At 37.8% G+C, this 16,601-nt stretch overlaps 1 long non-coding RNA gene across 1 annotated transcript in view; it reads left to right on the top strand.

Moving 5' to 3' along the window:
* Window positions 1–12,844, top strand: part of LOC118674269 — a 94,469-nt gene extending 81,625 nt beyond the window's left edge. The window contains exons 3-5 of the long non-coding RNA XR_004973610.1: window positions 2,357–2,435; window positions 11,287–11,335; window positions 12,792–12,844. This is a non-coding gene — a long non-coding RNA (uncharacterized LOC118674269). The remainder of the gene's footprint in view (window positions 1–2,356; window positions 2,436–11,286; window positions 11,336–12,791) is intronic.
* The last annotated feature ends 3,757 nt before the right edge of the window (window positions 12,845–16,601 follow it).

Genomic DNA, 16,601 nt, shown 5'->3' with positions numbered 1-16,601 from the left:
ATTATCTTTTTCCCCCACAAAAAAAAACCTACCATCAGGTATGAATGATAATTAGCAAGAGGACAGTATAGCTTCAAAGAGATGATTATGTCCAACTTAGTTATCCAGTGTCGGGTTGGATATGTTTTCTTTTTTAAGAGAGATATCATTTATTTCAGCATCAAAATTGCAGTCACATCTTAATAAACACAAGTATAGAAATAAAAATTGAATGTTGTTAATAATCCCAAAATGAATTGTTCTGATTCTAATGGCACCATCAACACCAGGAAATTCTCCTTGTGGCTTTTTCTTATCTAAGATACAAATAACATTCATTTTGGGGAAAGAGTTACAGATATAATACATCATCTCCTACACTTGCCTGACATTATTTGTATTTTGGCCCAGTACTGTTCTGGGTGCATTCATATGAACAAATGACCCTCGTATGTCAGATACACAGGAAGGAAGATGGATAATATAGCCTGCTAGTTATGAGCAGAGATATGAGAGTTATATATTTCTGTTCTTTTTAATCTGTAGAGCTCAATAGCTGACTGATCTTGGAAGTTAATTAACCTTACCAAGAATTGAGCTCTTTATCTTTAAAATGGGAATACTCATTTCTAACTCATTGACACAGTCTTCAAGAAATAAAGCCATAATGCATATAATGTGCCTAGTATAGTAAATCAAGTTCAAACCCAGCTATAACATCCCTCCTGCTACTCCCTACACACATCCACTCAACCACATCCATATATGTACTGACATCATGCCAAGAAAGAAGGTCTTATTTTAAAAGATAAGGAAATCCATGTAACCTCATGTCAAAAAAGTATGTGGAACTTCTCACTTTCAAAGAGAACATGGCACTGGGGACATGACATTATGGAGTAAAGGCATTGTAGGTTGTTAGAGGGATCTAGTGAAACTTTGTACGACTGATGTCCTGTCCTGCTTTTTTGTCATAGTAGTAACTTAAATTTAAGTGTTAATTGATATTTACCTGGGTATATGTAAGCTTATATATGTTACATGTGTGCTATCACACAGAACAAATTACACTGAAACATAGATATTAAGTGCTAGAGTTCTTGCAACCCCAATTCCATGATGTAAAGGAAGTTAGGTACTGTCCATGTGTTCTCTGGGCCTCTATCCAATGGGAATACAAGTTTATAGGACAGAGGTGAGGATTTAATTATATTTCATATCCATGGCCCTAAGAATTGAGTGTATGATGAGAGGCCAATGGGTAGAAGCTTTTGAAGTTACAGTAATGATTGCTGTTGTGCTTCATGATTGTTTTTGATATTACCATTGTGGTTATTAGTAGACCAATAACATGGGCTTTGGAATCAAGAAAATCAACATTTAAATCTTTTTTGTCTCTCTCTGAGTTTGAAATTTTACAGCTGTAAAATAATAATGTCAACCATACAGGATTGTTGCAAGAAATAACTGAGCTTTTATATTCACACTAATTAATCTCATGCCTGTCGCATGGAAACGTGTGTGTGTGTGTGTGTGTGTGTGTGTGTATAAATATATTCATATTTATAAAATATATTAATAATAGTACTAGTATATATTATTTAAGTAACATAGGTTTGCTAGATTCTTGGACTTGGTCTTGTCCTTTTCTCTGCAATGTTTTGGTTGTCTATCCTGTTTGTTTCCACAGTTGCCTAAGAGGCATAGCTATTCAGGAAAACAAACCGACCTCAAAAACTACCCTTGATGTATATTTCATATTCAAAACTAGACAGAAAAAACAGCTTTCATTCTGCTGTCTTCTGTCTGTCTTCTTCTATCTCTTCAGAGTCAAATGTTATTATTTTACAAAACAAACCATATCATTGACATGATTGTCCAAAACAAATGGCTTTTCTTGAACATTAATTGGGAACATTGCTGGCAAGAGAATTCCAACATCAAAATGGCCTATAGTCAGAGACATTTACTTGTTTCCCTGTTCAATTGTTTAAAATATGGCTTGTCTGATGCATTTGTATAAAGTTTGTTATGAAAAACTTTTTACAATGAGCTATCTGGTCCTTCAGGCACAGGGAGATGGCTGCTAAAAATATCCTATTAGCAGAGTATAAGTCAGTTAGCATTAAATGTGCACTGACTGTGGATGAAGCTCAATGTTAACACTATGAACACAGAATGTATATGGTTGATGCCCCTAAAAAAATTTTAATATAGGGGAAAGCTTGTATGGGAAAATAGAGGCAATATGACAATGAGTTCAAAAAATCGATTGGTATTATAGAAAAAGAATATAATATTTTTGGTGGGTAGACAGTCTATTTACAGAACATTTGAATGCTAAGCTAGACTTTCAATATATCCTCATTTTTTTTAGGTGTACTAAGTGGGAGAAAGACATCAAATAGGTAAGGAGCACCATGAACAAAGATCTGATACCTACGTGAAATGACCTGGTAAGTTTAAGCAACTATAAACCTTATTAATTGCCCAGTCTTAGAATGTTAGCATCAGAAGGAAAATAGACGGAATTAAGTTTAAAACAAGGATAAATGGTGATGGGGAGAAAAAAAAAAACAGAATAAAAAGGAAGAAAAAAAGGAAAAGAACCATTTGCTTAAAAAGAAAAAGAACCAGAAACTTAAATAAAAAACGTTTTGTTTAAACTATGGTGACTGGAAGTCACAGGCAAGGTCTAAGCCCAAAAAGCTACATATTCATATGGGTGTGTTGTTGTTTATTACAAAAAGTTTCATGTCTCTTTTTTAAAAAAGCTTCAGTTTTTTTACATAAATTGAAAAAGAAAAACTTTAAAATTTATATGAACCTAAATAGCCAAAAGCAACCTTAATCAAGAAGATCAAAGCTGGAGGAACCACTTTAAATTATATTACAAAACTACAGTAATCAAAAATGTATGGTACTGGCATAAAAATAGATAAATAGACCAATGAAACAATTAAAAACCCAGAAATAAATCTATACATTTAAAGTCAGCTGATTCTCAACAAGGGTGCTAAAACACACAATATGGAAAAGATAGTTTTCAACAAATGGCGTTAACACAACTAGATGCATAATCAAAAAATGGTAATTCTCATATCTTATACAAAAATCCCCTCAAAAACAGTTTCCTGTCATTTTCCACTATCTTCTCTAGAAACAATAATTATCATGTTTTAAATCGATAACACATTATGGCTATTAAGTTTATGAGTATAAATGTTAGAAATATCAGTGAAGATTTGGGCTTGTGTGTCCGTCATTGAGAGGGCTGAAAAGATAGAAAAAGGAGTTTTGAATTTGTGAAGTCAATCAAAATGAACCAAATTCCTGATGGAAGAAGTTGTTCCTGACTTTGACATTTTGTTCCCATAGGTTGTGATTATAGAGCCCAGGTGAGCCACTAGGTCACTCCTACTGTATTTTTTACCTCTTTCAGAGAGAATCTGCCTGGAGGACAGAAATAAAATTTTAAAGTGCAGGCAGTAAAAGAAATAAAACACAGTTGTTTATGCATTAATGTAGTTGCATTTCAGGCATCCTAGCTAGATGGTCCCTTTCTGTTTTATAATGAGGGTGACATTTTCTTTGGTGGTGCTTTAAAAATGTAGATTGTAAACACTGAGGAAGGAAAGAGAGGCAGTTCTTACAGAGTGTGTTTAGTGCATTCCATGGAGCAATTTACATGTCTTTACTGGACCTCGTTTTATCTATTCGCATGTCTTCTCTGGACCTCCATTCACTATGAAGGCAATGTCTCTCCCTCCGCTTGGATCAAGTCCAAATGAAACCCTGAAAAAAGGCAGATATTAAAAAATAAAAAGATGGATGTGGTATAGTGTATGGAGGTAGGAAGCAAAATGACCTCTGATATTTCCAACTGAGGACATGACATTTTCAGAAGAGTCCAAAAATATTTCAGAGCCGCCTTTTCCATTTTTCCACCCACTTCATGTTGGTTGCAGGAAAAGAAAACAGGGAAAGGTCACAGTAGGGAACAGTGATTTACTTTGGATGATTATCAGAAAGGAGTAATGTGGAAGTTTCCCAAACACCAGTGGACACAAGATAATGCAGTGTAGTGCAGGATTAATGAGCCTGGGGGAGAAGCACTCTTCAAGTAGGAAGAGTTGCCACGTGCTCTGCCATTTTACCAAGTGGGCACAGTCTCCTCCACTCCTCCTGTGCAGTATTCAACTGTCCAATCAGAAAGGCAAATGGGCCTGGCCGCCGTGGCTCAGTGGTTGAGTGTCCACCTATGAACCAGGAGGTCACAGTTCGATTCCCAGTCAGGGCACATGCCCAGGTTGCAGGCTCAATCCCCAGTGTGGGGCGTGCAGGAGGCAGTTGATTAATGATTCTCTCTCATCATTGATGTTTCTATCTCTCTCTCCCTCTCTAAAGTCAATAAAAATATATTCTAAAAGAAAAAGAAAGGCAAATGGGGAAGAGAACCGAAGTTCATTCTTCTGACAAATTCATCTTTCCTAGTCTAGCTTGTGGAATTCAGGTTGCTGTTGTCAAAAATGCTTGGCCTTCTTATTGCTAATGCATCAAGCTCCTCAGTAAAGCAGATTTCAAAACAATGAAGGTTCTCTCCGGCTAAGTCCTTTCTCTGGACAAAGATGACTTCTGGGTTTCTCCCTACTGTCTTCAAGCGTTTAACATGATTGATGATTTCCCCCTAAAGTTTACCTATCTGTTCTTTTGGTCGTTCACACTTGCATCATCTCTTCCTACCCTTCGAGTCTGGTCTTACATCAAAACAGTCCTCAGCTCTCTCTTGCTGTGGCCATCCAGATGGACAAGTAACAATGATTTCAGAATTATGTGAAGTTATCACAGCTCTTGTCCCCAGACCGATATTTCTAACTTTGCTCTGAAATAATAAGTGGACATTGCTTTTGACTCATCTTCTTACATTATCTTCCCTTGCTTTGGTCTGACCACATATTTCTCTCCCCATAATCTAAACACTATGGCATTTTAATAACCCCTAAAATGAGAGCATGTCTCATGCAAGCAGGCAACAAGTAGGTGCTTCTTTATTCAAATAGTCAGTTTGCATAACTATTGAGCACTGCAGCTTGGGCCAGATTCCTTCACTATTCATTCCTCCCCTTAGATCATGATGAGGCCCAGAAAGCAGGATTTTAAAAAGATTCCCAGGTGATTCTAATGCGCACCCAAAGTTGAGAACCACTGCCTTAGATCCTATTTCCTCAGATCCTGGGTCCAAGTCGGGATCCTCAAGCTGGTGACTTGGTAGGTCAGCAACTGGACTCTCGGAAGAATCTGAGAGCCAAGTGTTCTATTTCCCTGTTCTGATGACAGGACCTCTTCTGTGTCTCTCCTTTCCTCTTTCTAACGTGGCCCTCTGATACTAGGACCACCCTTTGCCTGCTGAGGTTTGCACTTCCACAGCATTTCACCCACAGCATGGGGGGTCCCCTGTATTCCTGGAGCTCTAAGTGTGTGACATGCCTTTGAGTTGGCTCTGACTCCTGGTGACCCTATGAATGAGTGACTTCCACAGTGCCCTGTCCTCACAGCCCTGCTCAGCTCCTGCAGACTCATGCCCGTGGCTTCTTTTGTCGAATAAAAGAAATCTGGCTAATAATTAGAACTATCCAAGGAAGTTTCTTGCTGCAGAAAGTTTCAGTGGGAGACAAAGACACAAGAACCAACATACTGGGATGCTGGGGAGAGAATTAGTTAGGAACCCAGTCTCATTTATCTCTGTGTCCAGGGCTTGCTCTTCCTCGAAGGGGATTTTGCAAATGCAAATGCAAACCTGTTCTGTCTTGCCTGACCTGCCCTTCTGTTTGTCTCTCCAGTATCATTTCCTCTCACAGATCTCAGAGATGACTAGAGACAGACTAGTCTTTAAATTTCGCTAATGGACTCTGCTCACTATTGTACCTTCCCTTTCTCTCAATGTGCACCACTTCTCAAGTTAAATAATTACATTACACTATCATGATTTTCCTGTATCTGCATAAAGTCTCTACTTATTTTCCTTTAAACTGACTTCCTTTTTAATGTAAATAAATGTATCTTGAAAAGTAACTGTATATTACTATACAAGATAAATTAACAAGTATAATAAAGTGCTAAAGACACATTAATATAAAACTGAGACTTCTTTATTAATGTAATGAGGATCTGTGAGAAAGAATGGGAAACGAAGTCACTTTCTCCACAGTTCAATAGCATTTGCTTTCAGTATCTGTCTACCATCTAAAATAATTTTTTACAATATATTTTTATTGATTTCAGAGAGGAAGAGAGAGATAAAAACTTCAATGATGAGAGAGAATCATTGATTGGCTGCTTCCTGTATGCCCCACACTAGGGGCTGAGCCTGCAACCCAGGCATGTACCCTGACCAGGAATTAAACTGTGACCTCCTGGTTCATAGGTGGACGCTCAACCACGGAGCCATGCTGGCCGGGCTCACCTAAAATAATTGTGACTATTACACTTCCAGTGGAATGATCTATATTGAGTATGTCTTTGAAATACATTGAGCTGAAATTTTTGGATTGAGGTCTAGTGCAGAAGTTTTGCTCTAACTTACATTCTGTAGCCTTTCCATTTCATACCAAACTCCTCTGGTATTATCCTCTGCCTACTATACTAGTATATTAGCATCCATTTGCCTCATGCCTCTGACTGTAATAGTATTTCACTTGAACTGGTGATTCTTTTTTTTGTTTGTTTGTTTGTTTTGCTTTTTCTTCTGTCAGCCCATTAATTAATTTTTGCGGCTGCTTTTTAAAAAAATCCTCACTGAGGTTATCTTTTCCATTGATTTTTCAGGGACAGTAAAGGGAGGGAGGAGGAGGAGGATAGAGAGAGAAACATTGATGCGGGAGAGACACATTGATTGGTTGCCTCCCGAGTGCACCCTGGCTGGGGCCAGGGATGAATCTGCAACCAAGGTACATGCCCTTGACTATACCCTTAGTTCCACAAGCCAACACTTCAACCACTGAACCAAACTGGCCAGGGCTGTGTGGAAGCTTTTATATTCCAGAGTCCCCAACATTTCATTCCATTAAGACACACTATCAATGACAGAATCCTGAGATTCTGTTTTTAATACTTATCTCCTCTCTCTAGATAAACTCTTGACAGGTAATGACAAGATTTGGTTAGGATGGCATTGGGAATGAATCGTCTATACAATTTAGGAACAGACCCATCATTGAAAATGTGGAATCCATTCTTATGTGAGCCACGTTTTTTGAGTCATTGTGCTGTGCGTGAGAAGAAGGCAAAATGATTAATGGCAGGGTCTTGCATGCAGAAAGAGGTCAATTCCCTGTGCTGAACATTCTAGTGATAAATGCTAAATCTGGCACGTGTCTGTGATTTTACCCCATTGTAGTTGGCATTCTGCAACTTCCAGGGGCTGAGGGATATTCCATAAAGAACATAGGTCTATGCTTCTGACAAGCCTGAGTATGAGTCTAAACTCCTGACTAATGAACTGTGTGGTTGTGGGCTAGTCTTCGAATCATTCCGAGCTATATTTGCTGTCTCAGAATATTAAAATAAAAATGTCTTCCTGCCTGGTCGTGAGGCATCTCAATGCCTTTCAAGTGACCCTTGTTTAATACCTATAGGAGGTTACATAGTAGGTCTAAAACCCTGTATATGTCAGGGGGATATACAAAAAGACTGACAGAAAGGACCTTGGAAGGATTATTGGCAACTATTCAGTGCCTCAACCTGTGTGAAGAGGAAATGAAGGAATCTCAGAAGATTAACCCTACATGAAAAGTGAAGTTGCTTTTCATCAATTCTGAAATTGACTTATCCTAAGAGCTGTTTCATGTGGAGTGCTATCTGGGTAACCAAGGTAAACTTTATTTGCAGAAAGCATATCCCCCAAACAAAAGGCCTTATTATCTTTCTTGTTTTTCTTACTAAGTTTTTATCTCTTACACCAGACACATACACAAACACACACATATGTAATTTGCAAGAATGCTCCTTAATATTCGGACTGTGATGGTTACGGAAAATGAATGTCTTTGGGAATTACTGTTTAGTAATCTAGAAAATGGGATGTAAAATTGGTTTAAACAAGGTAATAAAGACCTTTCAGCCCTTTTCCCTCTTGTTTGATATGCTTTCATTTTTTTAATAATCATGCTTTTGGCCCAACAGTATACCCTAGATAGATATCTACATGTTTGACATAATGAAACAATGTCATTACTCTGTGTTTTTTTTTAAATAAAAAACTCCCAGTGTAATAATAAACCAAATAACTTGTTACCCGCTACAAATATCTGTATCAAAAGAGGGAGAATTGTATAAACTGGAGCAATTTTCTGCTCCTCGACCTCCATATCTGGATGTCTTTTTTCATAGCATAAACTATAAATTGAATGGCGTAATTTGATGATGGACATAGAACTGTGTATTAGTTTTTATTTTGACAAAATCATTAAACATCACATAGGTTGAAAAATGATTCACGAGGCCCTAAGCCTGCCTTAGAAGATTGCACTTCATAAACTGAATTGCTCACATGGGCAACATTCTGGTGGAAGTTATAGATTTTCTAGCATATCTCTGATAGATAGGACTAATATAACTTCAATAAAAACTCTGGATATGTCAATATAAAATTTTCCCTACCATTGAAAGATGTAAGATACTCCAACTAATAAATCGAACGACAACTTATTCCTTAAGGTATACTAACATATATATTGGGTTACAACAAGCAACAAAATCATCGAGGTAATAAACCACAGTCACAGAGGTTTCTCTTCATTACAAGAGCCCAGCATGATGACTGTACTTATGAAATACCCCCAGAATGTTAATCTTCAATACCTAACTTTGTTATGTGCAGTGATTTAGAACTACATATAAATTATGCCTGCATGTTATATTCACCACTTATATTTATGACACCTGACATGAATTATATGACATAAACTAGTGGTGATGTGTAAATCCATTAGGGGCCGTCAACTGTGAAACATACGCATGAGTTTAATGTAACGGTTTGTCCATGACATACGAGTTTCGTACCTGTTTATCTGGTTGGCTGGTAATGGTAGCTTTAGGTGGGTGAGTGAGGTGTAATCAAATTAGGTCTGAGGTGCTAAAAGCCTGGAACACTAGACTTCCAAGGTATTCATTTCCCAAACCTGTTGGGTTTGCTCGAGACTGTATGTTACTTAACTTTTTAGGCTTCAATATCATTACTTGAAAATTGAGGAGGATAATGACTGTTGCCTAGGGAGGCTATGGGATTAAGTTTTGAAACAAATAACACCACCCTTGGTAGCTAAGAGATGTTGGTTTCCTTGCCTCCCTCACACAGGTGACTTTTCACCCTCATGACACAGACTATTCTTGATAGTATGTCTCCTTGTGTTTTTTGTTGTGTGTTTTTTTTGTTTTTTTTTTTGGAGTCTGATTATCTTTATTGTTTTTTTTAAATTGATCTTTATTGTTGAAAGTATTGCAAAAGGCCCCTTTTCTCCACCCCCTCTCTTTGACCCCCTCCACCTTACTCCCGCCCCCCCTCCCCAGGCCTTCACCACTTGATAGTATGTCTTATTTGTGACTCAGTATTTTCTCTTCTGTTCCATTTATTTCTGGAACATGAGTCATTCCCTTCTCCCTTTGTACTAATCAGAATTCTTTAGAGAAATAGAAACAATACAATATGTATATATGTTTTGGAGATTTATTCTAAGAAACTGGCTCACACGATTATAAAGGCTGGTAAATTCAAAATCTGCAGTTCAAACCCAAAGGTTGTCTGCTGGCAGAATAATCTCTTGCTCAAGGGAGACCATTCTCTGCGTACTTAAGGCTGTGAACTGATTGGATAAGGCCCACCACATTAGAAGATAATCTCCTTTACTCAGAGTCCACCATTTAGTGTTAATCTCATCTGGAAACACCTCACAGAAACATTGAGCATAATGTTTTACTAAATACCTGGTATCATAGCCCAGCCAAGTTGACAGGTAAACTTCACTGTCACACCTTTTTATAAAGACACCTATCCTTGTGCCTCCTGGGCAAGCATTGTTCTTTGTCCAGAATTCTACTCCTTGGCAATTGAGCATCAACCTTCCTAGATTTTGTTAACTGATGAATATCAGATTATAAAGTAGTCATTAAAGAATAATATGAGAAGAAACACATTTACTAGGAAAGAGGTCGGTTTTATTTTTCTCAGTATGTACTTTTTTATTATTATTATTGTAATTTTTTCACCTTCACCCCAGGATATGTTTTTATTGATTTGAAAGAGAGAGGAAGGGAGAGAGAGAGAAAGAGATGCAGCTGTCTCCTGTAGATGTCCCAACTGAGGATTGACTGCACAACCTAGGCATGTGCCCTGACTGGGAATAGAAACTGCCACCTCTGGTATACTGGATGACATTCCAACCATCTGAGCCACCCAGCCAGGGCTATTATTATTGTATTTGTTATTGCATTTATTTGGGGACACTGACTAATAAAATTATATACCAAGTGTATAATTCTTTAATACTACATCATCTGTATATTGTATTGTGTGTTTACCGCCTCAAGTCAAGTCTACTTCCATCACCATTTATTCCCTCTTTACCCTATACCCTCTTCTACCTCCTCCCACCCCCTTTCCCTCTGGTAATCACCATAATGTTGTCTGTCTATGAGGTGTTTTGGTTGGTTGGTTGGGTTATTCTTCTTTTCCTTCTTTTTTCTTAATCCCTTCATCTTTAAAGGCACTAGTCAGACACTTTATTTTCAGAGGTCTAAATATACATCATATCACATATTTAAAAAACTTTAAAACACCAGTTTTTACATAAAAATGGAAGACTTTGTAGTTTGATTTTTGAATAATTTGGCTATGGTTAAGTTCTTTAAAATCAAGTATGCCTTCTTAGCAAACAGAGTGCCCATTTAACAGTTACTGCAAGATCGAAAACCTTAACCTACAATATGTCTTCGATGTCCTGGGTATTTTGTGATAGCTAATTCAACAATTTATTTATTTACTTAAAAAATCAATGCGTTTTCATAGTGTTGTGTTTTTTAACATTTAAATAAATATTTAATTTGTTTCTGTGCATTTACCATGTTATTAACCTCTGTTTTCTAATACCTCTATTTGAAAATTCAGGATATTCATGGATATCTCTTAGGGAGGTTATGAGGGTTAGTCTTTGAAACAAATAGTACAAGGCTTTAGACCCCAAAATGTTGTGTCTTATTTCCTCAAAACAGGATATATTTATTTATTTATTTTTTTTGGCTTTGTTTTTTCAGATCCAAGATATTTATGTATGTCTTTGAAATGCTCATGGTGATAATCAGGGTCAGTGGAAAAACTCAATGTCTATTTTTTTTCTGAATTTGCACAAACCATTTACTGTATTCTGTGTTATCTCTCCCAGCCATAGTCTCTGAGTGAATACAACTCTCCACCCTTCCAGTGATTAATAACAGGGATATTATTATCATAATGGTTAATCCCCCCTTTAATTCTAAAGATAGACATCAAACAAGTTTATTGTTGTCTATGGTTTGAACTATAGTCTAAAGATAGTTTAAATCTAACAGAAGCACAATTATCCCCCTCTAATCACAGGAATGACCTTTGAAGACAAGCAGGACTAAAGATAGGGGATTTAAATTACTCCTTTCTAATTTTTTCTCAACAACTATGATAGGCACTTGCCTGTCAAAATTTGAATGCATCTTATTCTAGAAAATCACCCATTCTAGAAAAGATTCCAACCCCCAAAACTTGTTTTGTGGACCTAATTTTGGTGAAAGACCACGGATTAGGCTCATGTAATTGCCAACCTTGCCCTTCCTGGTAACAACAAAAACAAACATCACTTAACAAAGTAACTCCGTTATCAGTTGCTTCTACTGCTCTGCCTGAGAGTCTCTCTCACAACCTTTAAGTTTAATTTAATAAACTGAACCCATGTTGACTGTTGTAGGAATCCAAAGGTGTCCAACAGAATTGAAGTAATAAGATTTCAATGTCCTCTGGGATTCTAACTGCTAAGGGGAGAGTTGAAATGATATCATTTAAAAAATGCATAAATTGCCCAGTGTGGCCCACTGGTCGGTCGAGCCTTGACCTATGAACCAGGAGGTCACAGTTCGATTCCTGGTCAGGGCATATGCCTGGGTTGCAGGCTCAGGTGGTGGCTGATCAATGATTCTCTCTCATCATTTATGTTTCTACCTCTTTCTCTCCCTTACACTCTGAAATGAATAAAAATATTAAAAAATGCATACATCTGTATTACATAAAAGCAATTTGAATACTTAAGGAAATATGAGAGGAGATTGATTTCCATCTGTGCTAGGTAGAATACTGACCCCCCCCCAAAAAAAAAATGTTTACTTCCTAATCCGCAGTACCTGTGAATATATTACCTTACATGTCAAAAAGGACTTTGCACTTGGCAGATATGATTAAACCAAGGATATTGAGATGGGAAGAGAAGCCATGCCTATTTTGGAAGCTCTAACCTAATTACAGTGGGTTTTCTAAGAGGGTCAGAGTCAGAGAGAGAGCTGAAGATGCTGCCCAGCTGAGAGTGAACAGGGAGGAAATGGACACAGGTCACGGGATGCAGGCACACTCTGAGAGTACGTAAAAAGTCCCGGAAACAAATTCTCCCTTAAAACTCCCAGAAGGAATGCAGCCCCACCACCTTGATTTTAGCCCAGTGAGACTTCTGACCTGCAGAACTCTCAGATAATCAATTTACATGGTTCTGAGCCAGTAAATTTGTGTTCATTTGTTGCAGCAGCAAGAGGAAATGAATACACAATTCAAGAGAAACTTCAAAGAGAACGTGGAGTTTAGGGTAAGTTTCCCATGGGTAGGATGCTGGGGAAGGTCTGCCACAAGGGTTGGAGAGGACCATCATTGTTGATACCGAAGGAAGAGATGTTTAATCAGTCCCAGACAGTACAATGTGAATGGTGGTAAAGACTGAGAGGAATTTCTAGGGCAGTGTCTAGGGTTCAAAATGTTTTCACTTCCACTTATTCAATAGAAAGCCATTGTAGACTAGGACGTACACACTTACACACAAATAGACACACCCACACACCCACACTAACCCCCACCACCACACACACATAGGCAAATTGTCACATAACCTAATTAATGGCATAGATCTCCCTTGGTGTGCTTATAAGTCACTCAGCACTGCTGGTTATTTTCTTGTTGTTATGGGTTCCATTGCTCATTTTGCAAATGAGCCCTTTTAGGCAATGATAACAAAAGGCACCTGAAAATGATGAACCAAATTCTAACAATTTCTTTCAATATCCTGGGGCCTTATGGGAAGGAAACAGGCAAAAGTCAAACTATTTTATGTATATAGCATTGCTAAGTTATTTGTTGCTGTTGTTTTCTGCCTTATTTTCCTCATGAATAGAATGTGCTAGGAAATGCTACCTCCAATGCTTATTGTTGACAATACAAAATAAAGTGCAGGTCCTGGCTGGGTAGCTCACATGGTTAAAGCATTGTCCAGATATGCTTTCATAAATAAGTGGAATAATCTCTCTCTCTCTCTCTCTCTCTCTCTCTCTCTCTCTCTCTCTCTCTCTCTCTCTCTCTCGTCAATCAATAAGTAAAAAAAGTTTTAAAGCACCAGTGCACTCATAATACCTAGGGGGGAAAAGAAGAGGGACGAAGAAAGAGTGAAAAAAATAAAATTCTAGTATTTATTAGATATCTATTAATGCTATGAGTTATGCTGTGTTTATTTCTCAATGGCATATATTTTTGATAAAATTAATCTCCTATATCCCTAATAAACTTTCTACTCAGAAGTTCTGAAAAATGACAAAATGGGCGGTTAGTGGCTTGTTGATATATATTTATAAATGCATGTTTAATGTTATGACCGAAACACTATTTTAGTAAGCAGAAAAGAGCCAATGGAAACAAAAAGTTGCAGTTTTTCTGTTGGAAAGAGTTGATCCCAGGTCCTTACAACTTCCTTCTCCCTGACATATATTGATTTTGGAGAAAAATAAAAAGTTCAAAATGAACAGAATTGTTTCCCCATTGATGGAACTAGAGTGATTTTTTAAAATATAAATTCATAATTCTGTTGCAAACAACGAAGCTCAAAGTTCCAAAGCTATAGTTCTGAGAAATTCTACACAATGGTTTAGTGAGCACTCTGACTTTTCCAAAAGAATGACTGATACATTTATCCAGGCTAGTGGGGATGTTTTGCTTTCCATTACATTTATGGATTAAAAAGGAAGTGAGGCCCTAACTGGTTTGGCTAAGTAGATAGAGCATTGGCCTGCAGACCGAAGGGTCCCAGGTTCAATTCCGGTCAAGGGCATGTACCTTGGTTGTGGGCACATCCCCAGTAGGGGGTGTGCAGGAGGCAGCTGATTGATGTTTCTAGCTCTCTATCCCTCTCCCTTCCTCTCTGTAAAAAATCAATAAAATATATTTTTTAAAAAAGGAAGTGGGAATTTGCTAAAATGACCTAAAATAGAGTGAGGAAGAGTCTGAATCTGCCTCAGCATAAAACATGCCATGCGAGCCGAAGAGTTCTAATTCTATTAAGCACAGTGTCTTCAGTGGGAAAATTGAACTGGTCAAGACTCGTCAGATAGTATTAAGTGAAAGAAGATGGGTAATGGCATGTCACAGAGATCGATGCCTGGCCCACCTCTGCCCACCTATGGGCATGGCTTCCCATCACAGTGGACAGACGTGTGAATCACAGGAAATTGGAAAGAATAGTCAGCTGCCAAGAGGGGTGGTGGAGAAAGCAAGTTCTCTTAAAATGGCCATACAGTGCTTGTGGACTTTCAGATTATAGCAGAGATTTTATAAAACAAAAGAATTCTGCACCCTGTTGGCATACATGATTGTATTACAGTGCTACATCATGAAAACTGATCTGATATTGACCCCTTCCTATGTTTTCAAGCTTACTGGAGTTCATGCAAGTTATACATGAACATACTAGATATTAACACATAGGTTCTAGTTAGACATTAAGTGCTACAGAGCTACTAGTATTCAATGAGTACTATCAGCTTCCACTACTGCTTTTAATTTTATAGTATCATTATACCCTTGCAATAACTTCTAAAGATGGCAGATGGCAACATTATTTCTGTTTTACTGATATGAAGACTGAGTTTTAAGGAGCTTGCTGATGTCCACGCTGCTAAAATGAGAGCAGAGTTGCGATTCTAATTTCAGTTCATCTTACCTTGGAGTTTAAGATTTTTAACGTTATGCAAATACACAAACCCAGGCACACACAAACAGCCTACCCCGTGTATGTATGTAGGCATGTAGGTATATATCTGTTTATCTACTCGTCTATACATGCACTGTTGGTTGGAATTGTTCCTGTATATCTTTCAGATTTGCCCCTTACCAGAGCCATTTGAGGAAGTAATAGGGACTATTCTTTAGGTGAGAATAGAATAGCCTTGGACAAGAGGAGCTCTCAGGTAACAGGAAGAGGCAGACAGAAAGAAAAATTGCTAAGGTTTATTTCTACTATGAAGATGTAAAAAGGACCAAGGTTGCAATTGAAAGCCCTGTATATCTTTCAAAGCATTCTAAGAGGCGCATTAAGCCAAAGTGAGAAATGGGTACGGGGCCTTCCTGAAGTAGTCAGAATTTCCAGATTGAGGAAAATAAGCTCCTAGACCTGCCTTCAGTTCTCTGGATGTGGCAAAGTCCCATCCTTTGGCACGGACACAAAAAACATTCTTTTTAAATACAAGGCAGTTTTCCTAAATAAGGTGATTTTTATTTTCATACTAGAGGCCCGGTGCACGAAATTTGTACACTTGGGGGTGGGGGGCGTCCCTCAGCCTGGCCTGCGCCCTCTTGCAGTTCCTTCACCGCTGCTGTGCTCACCAGTTGTGAGCCCGGCTTCTGGTTAAGCAGCACTCCCCCAATGGAGCGCACTGACCACCAGGGGGCAGCTCCTGCGTTGAGTGTCTGCCCCTGGTGGTCAGTGTGCATCATAGGGACTGGTCGTTCTTTTATTCAGTCGATTTGCATATTAGCCTTTCATTATATAGGATGTGTGTTCGAGTCTATGAATATGTCTCAAGATGTATATCTCTAATGAAGCTGCATACATTTCTTGTAATGTATGCATATTGGCCTTCTGCTGAAGAGAGTGATGCTGCAAAAAACAAACAAACAAACAAACAAAAAAACCACACACACACATTGAAATTCTGAAAGTGATAGTTTTGGGTTCAAATCCTAATATTTAATTAGTAGTAACATTTTCAATATTAAAATGAAAAAAGTATTACACAGCTTTTAGGATTCTTGTGAAAAAATAAAAGCATTATTTATACATAAACTTTCACAATTATGGCAGGTTTTATTAGAGCTTAAATTGTTTTTGTCCTCGTTGTTGAGCTCATTTATTTATTTTAATTGAAGTTATTGGGGTGACACTGGTTAACACATTTATACAGGTTTCAGGTGCACAATTCCACAACACAATCATATCCAGAGTTCAGGCGATAGGTGGGAAAATATATTTCTTGTCCAAGTTAGGACAATACAAGTTGGCTGATGCCGTAAAAAATGC

Source organism: Myotis myotis, unplaced genomic scaffold (genome assembly GCF_014108235.1).
Source record: "Myotis myotis isolate mMyoMyo1 unplaced genomic scaffold, mMyoMyo1.p scaffold_m19_p_19, whole genome shotgun sequence".
Lineage (NCBI taxonomy): Eukaryota > Metazoa > Chordata > Mammalia > Chiroptera > Vespertilionidae > Myotis > Myotis myotis.
This window is presented reverse-complemented; position numbering and strand designations above follow the sequence as displayed.